We start from the raw sequence: 10,146 nt of genomic DNA on the forward strand, positions 1-10,146 counted from the left end.
AGAGAGATCTGTACTTTTTAATTGTCCAGGAAACTACAAGGGAGGTATTGTGTTCTAGGTAAGTAGAGAGCTGAGGGAAGAGTTAGACTGTCCTTCTGTTGTTCCAATGAGTTTCTAGGCTGGTGAGCCTTGGTCTGAGACTTTTCAAAGCAACTCTCCCCATAGAATTTGCACATAGCCAGGAGTATTTGGTTAAGAAGATAAAGATTTGAACCCAGAACTTGCTAATTCCAGGCCCCTGCCTCTCATAAGTCTTATGCCCCTTATTTAAGTAGAAAGTATCATATTAGAAATGAACAACTAGAGAAGCAATTATTGAATATCCACTGTGTGCTAGGAATGGTGCCACGGACAGCAAATATCAAAGAAAAGCTAGGTTTAATGAAGGACGTAACATACAGAACCATACGCAAACAAGACACATGCAGGATAAGCTGGGGATAATCTCAGGATAGGCACCAAGGAGGACATAGAAGAACAGAACAGAACCTTTGGAGAATGTGGGAAATGTCTCTGGGACTTGAAGGAAGTCAGGAGGCAGAGGTGAGGACGGGGAGAAAGTCAATGAAAATGCCCAGGGTCAGGAGATGGCTTGTCATGGGGAGAGTAGCAAGGAGCCCAGAGTCACAGGAGCACAGAATGAGGGGAGCGAGGAGTCAGAGGGGTGCAAGGTGTAAGAGGACACAAAAGGTAGGAAGGAACCAGGTTGTGAAGGGCTTTAAAAGCCAAACAGATATTCTATTCAATCCTTTATGAGGAAAATTTAGAACTTTACTTTCATTTTGTCTAATAATTAATAGCAACCAATCCCTGGAAAATTGTATCAGTTTTACCACTTGTTTCCATATTTAAAGGATCAGCGATTTCATCTAGGAGAGAGATTCTCCAAACAGCTGGGAAGGCAAACGAAATAAACCAAGCTCTCAAGGAGTTGACCTGGGTGAGGGGAGGTTGGATGCAGTATATACGGACAAGTAAATACAAGTTAATTTGAAGAGGAAAGAGCACTAATATGTAGGAGGATTGGGGAGAGGATTAGGAAAATGGCACCTTCGCAGAACCTTGAAGTGTGATCAGTATTCTGAGAGACAACAGCAACCTTCCAGGCTTGGGGAGCAGTTTATGCAAAGGTAGGAAATGTATGGTCAAGTTCAAAGATGCAGAACTTTGACTCTAACACAAACCTTGAGGCTTTCTGAGAAACACCAACAATGACACTGTGTTGCTTGCCATTGGGCTTTCCAGCCTACTCAGTGAGTTGATATTCTGAGGGCTGAAAATGAGAGGGCACCAAGTAGGTGCCCTCATCTCCTCTCTCTTTACCACTTCCCCTATGAGAGAGAGAGAGAGAGAGAGAGAGAGAGAGAGAGAGAGAGAGAGAGAGAGAGAGAGAGACAGAGACAGAGACAGAGACAGAGACACAGAGAGACACAGAGAGACACAGAGAGACACAGAGAGAGACAAAGAGAGAGAGAGACGGAGAGAGAGAGTCCTTGTAACAAAAATACTTCGTCAAGCAAAACAATTCCCATATTGGCCACATCTGAAAACATATGTATTATCCACATGTTGAGTTCATCCTCTGTTGGGAGGTGGGAGGCATGGCTCATCACCAGTCCTTTGGAATTGTGATTAGCTATTGCATTGATCATATTTCTAGCGCCTTTCAAAGGTGTTGGTCTTCAGAGTGCTGTTACAGTTACTGGGTCTGCTCACTTAGCTGAATCCGTTGCCTGGGCTGCAGAATTGCATGGCCAAAGGGCAGGTCCTTCACCTCAGGATGATGTGCTGCTTTCTCTAGGTTGGTATTCAAACAGCAGGACTCCTGCCCAGAACTGGCCCAGAGTACAAGCCCTTCCAAGATGTGAATTTCTGCTTCTCATAGCATAACCTTCGAAAAGTCAGGGTCGCCGTAACACTTCAATAAGGCACTGAAAAGGGGATTTAGTGAATGAGCCCTGCCTTGGCTAAATGAAATGATCCGCATCTTATTTCTTTGGAGGGATTCCCAATCTATAACTTCATCATTGTGGTGGACTCTCAGTGTAGTAAATCTCTTCACCAATGCACATCAACAGGTCATCTTTAATTTATCTTATTTCCTTCTCCTTTCAAAAAATAATACTTTTTCAGTAACTAGACGACCAGAAAGGCTCAGGTTTACTTCCTTTGTGCCAATGTGGCCATTTAAAGAACATGGCTTATAGTTAAAGTAATTAAATATTCAAAATAGAAATACTTGGTCCCTTGCTTACTTTCACTATGAACAAACATTTTTTTATTACAAAGTCTCAAGGTATTCTTTTAAAATGCATTTCAAATCCACTCCAAAAACTCATTTACTTGGCAAGGAAATAGCCTGACTCTGCATGTTTGTCAGGGCCTCCTTAAGGAATTAGTAATGGTGAGTTCCAATGAAATGTGAAGGAAAAGATCTGAAGAAAAATAAAACTAAAGGATTCATAGGGTTGTGGTATTTGGAGATGCTTTTCCCCTGGACCTGCTGCTCTCACCTCTCATTTCTTAGGTTGCCAGGGAAAGTAAATATATCCCAGCTATTGTACTGGCCCCTCCCCAGGCTTGGCTGCTGCTGAACTATGCCCCTCAGCTGTCACCCTGTATTAACTCCAGCCTTTGCAATGCCATGAGGTTACTTCCTGGTCATATCCATTTCAAGGTTGTTACCTTCCAGTTTCTTTGGCTACTAGTACTGTTTTTGGTGCCTTCTCTGTAGACACCAAAAATTTATAGGACGTCTGGTGGGACTTCTGGATCTCTATAAGTTTGTTTCTCACCTGTGTAGTGCCATTTTAGAATGCTTTTTCACCTTCCTAAGTAAAAGAAAGAATACACACAGTAGGCACCATGCACCTGAAGACAAGTGGAGGTCAGCTGACCCTCCCCCACTCAGAAGATCAAAACTTTCTTTCCCATTTAAAGTCCTCATGGAAAAGAGATAAAGAAATTGACAGGTCATCCAAGCACTCTCAATTCCAGTTCAGCCAATCCAAGGTTCTAAATTCTTCCCCTCCACAACCAATTAGACAATATTCATCATCACATAGTATGGAACCCAGAAGCTAGCTCCCTAAAGTTTTCACATAGTCACTGGGACAGAAAACAAGTGGGGCAATTCTTCATATGCTCCAAGGACTGGCCTTCCCAAAGGCCAAAGTTCCAAAGGTCAGAGCCTTCCCATCCTCCATTATGATAAGTTCATAGATTAGGCTTAGAGGAATTTGAGAGGTTATCTAACTGTGTTATGGTTCTAAAAAAGTTTGAAGGAGGGGCAGAGAGGTCAAGGAAGGGGAATTGATTTGGATTGTAAAGGATGGATAGAAATTAAATTAATAGAAAAGAAGTGACAGGCATTCTATGAACGAATAATGAATGAATGAATGCCTATGCCAAGCACTGTGCTAAACCTTGGGGATTAAAAGAAACTATCAAAATGGTCTTTGCTCTTAAAGAGCTCACATTCCAGTGTAGGACGGGGAGGTAGGGAGAAGTGAGGAGAGACAAGACATGAGGGAGAACTAAAAAGTTTGTCTGGGAGAAGAGTGTGGGTGTGATAACATCCACTGGAAATGAGTAGAAGATCTTATGGAGATCCAATCTGGGCAAGAATGGAAACTCCTCTCCTAGGTCTCTTCATGTCCCAGATCTATGGAGAGGGGTGGAGGAGGACGGCCTGATGACATCCTGTCCTTACGTCCTCTTCATGGGTGGCTTCTTTCTTCTGTGTCGCAGTCTAGTGGGAGCTGCTCTGGGGGTGTCCAGCCCTTCCAAGTTTCTACCTTTTTACTAGAAATTTTCCCAGCTATGTGACATCACGGAAGTTTTCCAATTGTCTCAAAAGCTGAAGGAGGAAGAAGCAGGAAATTATGATGAGGATGATGGTGAGCGCTGACTGGGACAACCCTCTACAAGCTGGAAAGCAAGTCGATAGCTGATGTTCTCTAACGTAACCTTTACCAACAACCCCATTGAGGGGCAAACCTTATGAATATCCCCATTTTACAGATGAGAAAAGTGGGACTCTTGTATTTTTTCTAGTACACCCAGGGGCTCTCTTGCACATAGAACAGGGCTCGAGATTGTCCCTACATCAGAAAAATGAGGGGGAATTGACTCTGTTCCTCTACCTCACTGTCATTGCCATTCTCATGGTCAAGATATTTCCCACACCCAATTGAAAAGAAAATAATCTGGTTTTCTGCACCTATAATTCTGATTAAACAGAATTACATGAAGGCAAATTTCCTACCAGCTCCTTCTCACTCACAACCCCAAGGAAATCTCAAAATGATATTTAGCCTTTATTGGTCGCTATTTGCTTCTTGAAAGACATATAAGCGGAGATTGGAACAGACAGCACAGAGAGAGTGGGTGACTTGCTCCAGGACACACAGCTAGTACAGCCATGTCTAAAACTTATGAGACTCTGACTCAGAATCCTGCGTTTATTCCACTGAACCACACTATTCCCTTTGTGGAGCTTGGGAACCAGGGGCTTTGGGAGACGTTGTGAAATACATTCCTGCTTACTTCAGGATGTGGGAAAAGTATGTTTGAGGTTAGATGGACTTCAATGCCAAGTTCATCATAGCCCTTGAAATAAGTATAACAATATGGTATTTAAAATAGTGCATTACAATTCATTCTTTCAAATTGCTTTTTCAAAGTCTCTGTCCTCTCTTTATCATCAGGCCAAAAGGCACTCTTCCCATCTTACCCTGGAGGAAACAGTCACCCACATATAGAATATTAGAGCAGCTGACGCACCTCCATTATTTTAAAGCTCATAAGCTCCTCGATCTAGTGGGGAATGGAAAGGACCTTGAGACTCTAATGTAATCCATCATTTTACAGAAGAGGAAAATGAGGCCCAGCCAGGTTGACTTCCCCAAGATCACATGGTTTTGATGGTTTAATGGCAGAGTCACAATTCTAACAAACCTTCTCTGATGCTCAGTACAGTTCCGGCACATAGTAGGTGCTTCATAAATGTGTATTGGCTTCACTTGGTGCTAGTTCCAGGGCTCTTTTCACAGTGAGCCATGCTGCATTCTGCTTCATTCTTCAAAGAAATAATTAGGAAAAGAGCTGAAACCAGAACCTCCTTCTGCTTTCCACTTCAGTCCTTCTTGCACACTGCTTCTCCCTGTTTCACAGTTGCTCTGGTCTCCTGGCTGAGGTGCTCCAAGCCAAATGCCAGCTGTCTTCATATTTGTATCTGTTGGCTCTTGGCCTTCTTTCTCCAAGGACAAAAGGAGGTTTAGAGCATATTTTAGAAAATATTCCTAGGGCTCTGCAGGCTCTTGCAAAACAACATTTTCATGAGTTAATTGTAAATTAATCAGAAACATGTGAATTCTATTGCACTCAATATATACTAGTTCAGAAATTAAAGGAAAACGTGCCTAGCAGAAAAGATTTGGCCAAACGCACTCCATAAATGAAGACATTCCATGAACACGCCTAGATGGGACTAACTCCAGGCTTTGATATAAAGAAGGGAGAATCCTCAGAGTGGAATTTGGCTGAGATAGTGGCTGTGGGAGCTTTAGAAATCCCATTGAGCTATCTCTGAAATGCAGGAAAGTGGTGAGCTCAGAGGGGTCAGAGCCAGGTACCTAGATGGTCTGGCAAACAGAAGTCAAGAGAGGGCCATGGCATAGTTTTTCAGTGGCCACTGAGCTCTGAAGTAGAAAGCATCTGACCCTCAATGAATGATCACACACACACACACACACACACACACACACAGTACATGTATACAATGTATACAGTGACTCACTCATGGTTCCTTTGGATTTGTTTTCAATTCTAGAGCCTGGAAATTGGACTAAAATGAAATCTTGTGGTCTCTAAGGAAGTGAATTCAAGAACAAGATAGAGAAAGAGAGATAGACAGACAGACAGACAGATAGAGAGATAGAGAGATGTACATAGACATATACGTGGGTATGTGTGTGTGTAAAGATATGTATATATATACATATATATATACATGTATATGTGTGTGTGTGTCTATGTGGAGAGACAGAGAGAGAGAGAGAGAGAGAGAGAGAGAGAGAGAGAGAGAGAGAGAGAGAGAGAGAGAGAGAGAAAATGCCTTACATTAACTTCCTTAGAGAGCATAGGGTTTCGGTTCAGTCCAACTTCTAGTCTCCAGAAGCCCAAGGTGCTGGAAACCAATTCAGAGGAATCAAGGAATCAATGATTCATGGTAGATTTAACTAATAATTCTGGTCTCTTCTGAGAAGGGATCAATAGGGATAAATATTTTATCTATGCTAGGAATAAATAAGTGATGGGTAGATAGAGGGTAGAATGATGGACAGGCAGGCAGGTAGACAGGCTGACAGACAGACAGACAGATAGATAGAGGGATGAGGAAATGAATAAAAAGAAGCCTGCATTTATACAATACTTTAAAGTTGGCAACGCACTTTCCATATGTTTCTGCATTTGATCTACACAATAACCTGGTGAGGCAGGCACTGTTATGATCCCCATTTTACAGATGAGGAAATTAAGGGTAAGAGAGATTAAGCGATTGGCTCGCACAGTCACACAGATATTAAGTGAGGTGCTGTGTACGTCAGCTGGACACAACAGTGAAATGTTGTGAGCATTGTTTGAACTGTTATAGAGGGTCTTGATAAGGTTATTTAAAAGATTTGTGATCAACAGTTTTTGTTATTTTTATTATTAATAACATTATCACCATTATTAACTCCATTGTTACATGGGATCCTGATCCCAATCCTGGGAAGTAGATTCTGTAGAAATTATTATTCCCATTTCACAGATGAAGAAAGTGGCTCAAACAAATACAGTCACTTGCCCAGTAACACACAGCTAGGAAGTGTGATAGGCAAGTTTTCCTGACTCCAGATCCAACACCTTCCCTGTCTCCTAATATATCCAAATAGCTCATCCTTAAATCCTTTTGCCCAATATTCAGTTCAATTCAACAATCATTCATTATAAACATACTCCATGACAACTGAGAAACAGTCCGTTGCAGTGAATAGGGAGCCAGGACGCAGATTCAGTTCTCACCTTGGCCAAACACTTGCTCTGTGGTCTGGACCAATAAGTGAAATAGCGGGTGCCCACAGACAACCTTCTGAGTACTAAAAGTTGTGGTACAGGTGACCGAGGGCATTGTTAAAGGGGCCTCCTCATGGGGAGTCTTTTAAAACAAAGAAGTCACACGCCACATCAAAAAAAAAGAAAGAAAGAAAAGAAATACAAAGCACTTTGATTAGTACTTGGGACTCAGAACAATTCCTGCCTTCAGGGAACTGCCAGTTTGTTGTGGAGGTGGCACGTTTATGCAGATAAGCCAGCGCCTGTGCCACACACACGTAAAGTGTTTACAAGATAATTTCAAGGAGAAGGAACTAAACTGGGGGTAAAGGGCATGGGGAGATCGAGAAGGGCTTCATGTAGAGGAAGCACCTAACCGTGCTTTGACTAAGTTGAAGGCGATGAGAGCAGGCATTGCACACATCCTATGCAAAGGTCCAGAGGCAAGAGCTAGCTGGACCATTGAACTAGAGCAGAGAGGATGTGAAGTGCACTGACAAGTGAAAAGGACTTGATGGAAAACTTGGTAGGAGCCAGGGGGTAGAGGATGGTGAATGCTAAGCTGAAGATTTTTTATCCGACTACCTAGCTGGGAAGAGCTTCCCAGGCATAAGGCACAGAGCTCTAAACTGTCTTCCTTTGAAAGCTAATCCAGATGTCAACTCCAGCCAGTTCTCTTAAATTAACATTGTTCATTCAGTGGAGAAGGCACGGAATACCTTATTCCATACAGACGCCTCTTTCTTCCTCTGAGTTTCTGCATCTACAATTCCCAAACTGATCGCATTATCTCTTGACGACTTTATTAGACTCCTGCTCCTTGAGGGCAGGGATTGGTTTATTGTGTCTGTAGCTTCAGGGCCTGACACATAGTAGGTGCTTTATAAATGTTGGTTGAGTGAGTGTGCTGTTAATGGTCACTGTTCTTCAAGGAGCTGTGCTCCTTAAGCAGACCACGAGTTGACTGAGGTGAGGGCAAAGATCGATTCTGTTTTGTGCTTGTATCCTCAGTGCCTGACAGAGTGTCTGACACATGATAAGTCCCTGATAAATGTTGCTTGTATAGTAGGCATATGAATGTTCATCGAATTGAAACTAATTGATGACCCCCCTTTTTTTTTTTTTTACCAAGATAAAGCGGCCGTTTTTACTATGCAGCTACGCTGTGTGCGGATGGAGGGGACACCCTCGATTGTCCTGTAGCCTGCATCCTTATCTGCCAACGGAGATGAGATTGTTTTCTACATAGGGCGTTTAGAAGCGTGCAAAGCTATGACACGATGTGAGATGTTATCAGAACGGGATCTGTGCTCATCAGAAGAAACACAATCACGGGAATGAAATTATGTCCAGATGAATAAACTAGGGACCAATGCTGAACTCCACTGCTTTGTTGTGGAAATCATGCAAGGTCACTTGTCCCCATGGGTACTTATCATAAAGAAAATAAATGCAGATTACCATCATGGCGCTAATTCCCTTCCTGCAGATAGTTCTTAAAACATAAAAGAGACGTCAAAGATGAGAGGTTTACGGCTACGCAGGCTTCTCATTCCGACGGGGCTGGCATTCTCAAGCTTGTGATGAGAATGTTTGACTTACTTTTATCAGAAACATCATTGTTTCTAAGATTGCTTATAATGGGCCATACGATAATACATGCACAGGAATCTACTCTGCCATGCCAGACACACATGGACATTTATGTGTTCTTGTGCCCTGGCCTCCTACATTTATATATACACACGGAAACACACATAAGTTCTGGAACCTATGGTTTCTTGGTTACTTGCACTTTTCCCAAATTTAAATGAACACAAGAAGGATTTCATCTTCCAGGAACCAAAGGATGATTAAAAGAATTTTGTTTTACAACGTCTTTTAAAGATTCTATAATGTAGTCACTTTTCAAAATTGTGGGGCGCGCTAATCTTCTTTCCTCATTAAAAATAATTCCATCTTAAATATTTGCTCTTTGGACTCCTTTGCATTAGAGATTTATGGCCTGAGCCTCCTGGAAGGACAGGAAGCTGATAATGGATGTTTAGGAAATGAGGCTCAACGGGGCGGCCGGCGCTTCTTTGGAACCTACAGAGGAAGGCACTGTCCCGGTGGTTTTCCCTTCTTACTAACAAAAGACCATGATAAGATGGGAAGTAAAGCACTTACGCTTAATCCAGAAATAGCTCTAAAATGCTCGGAGACAAGGAGGCCAAAAGGCAACGTAGGCTCCCTATGGCTCCCTCCTGGGACTCTCTCTTTGGTGATCAGTCCTCTGCTGCTGTCCAAGCCTGCCCTCCCCAGGCGGTGCCCTCTACTCCAAATGATCCCTCCTTTCATTTCCTGGTTAGCAACAAGAGGAAAGAAAATGGTGCATGCAGCCTTCCTTCCCTCCCTCGTTCTTCAAAGCCAGGCTGTCTTCACCCTGTCACTGACAGCCCGGGTTCCTCCCTCTTTGGCCACGCTTTTGCTCATGGTCGTCTTGCCAGGCATGCCTTCCCTCGGTTCTTTCGGACCCAGCTCAGTACCACCCCACATTTCCCAATCCAGCCCACATGATCTTGCCTTTCTGAGTCTGCAAAACACTTACGGTTTGAACGTTGCCCTGTTACTTGTCTGGTCATCTTGTCTTCCTAATTACTGTAAACGTCCCCATAAGATGGGGCTGCACCTCTGCTTCCACGGTCAAATGCTTGGCTTTTAAAATCCTTCCTACTCTGACCCCTTCCTACCTTCCTCCCTGCTCCCCTCCATGGCACTCTGCAATCCAGTGACCCCTCCCCCACACATCCTTTTTGACTCCTAGGCTACTGCCCTGCCTAGAATATTCTCCCTTCCAACACCTCTTCACCCCCGACTTCCCTGGCTCCTTCCAGTCCTAGCCCTAATCCCACCTCTCCAAAGACTTCCCCTCTGAGCCTCCTTCCGATGAATGTAGCTTCAGCTGGCACAGGCATGTGCCATAGCAGAAAGATGCCAGAGTCAGGAGATGGAGCAGCTCCTGATGGCCTGTAGCTTTTCACTATTCATGAGTCTTGTCCACGT

The 10,146-nt window shown here is 43.3% G+C and overlaps 1 long non-coding RNA gene across 1 annotated transcript in view; it reads right to left on the reverse strand.

Moving 5' to 3' along the window:
- LOC140532407 (uncharacterized) overlaps positions 1-9,901 on the reverse strand; it is a 110,368-nt gene extending 100,467 nt beyond the window's left edge. The window contains exons 1-2 of the long non-coding RNA XR_011976500.1: positions 9,692-9,901; positions 9,271-9,444 (exon numbers count right to left, since the gene is read on the reverse strand). This is a non-coding gene — a long non-coding RNA (uncharacterized lncRNA). The remainder of the gene's footprint in view (positions 1-9,270; positions 9,445-9,691) is intronic.
- Positions 9,902-10,146: the final 245 nt, after the last annotated feature.

Source organism: Notamacropus eugenii, chromosome 3, assembly GCF_028372415.1.
Source record: "Notamacropus eugenii isolate mMacEug1 chromosome 3, mMacEug1.pri_v2, whole genome shotgun sequence".
Classification (NCBI taxonomy): Eukaryota; Metazoa; Chordata; class Mammalia; order Diprotodontia; family Macropodidae; genus Notamacropus; species Notamacropus eugenii.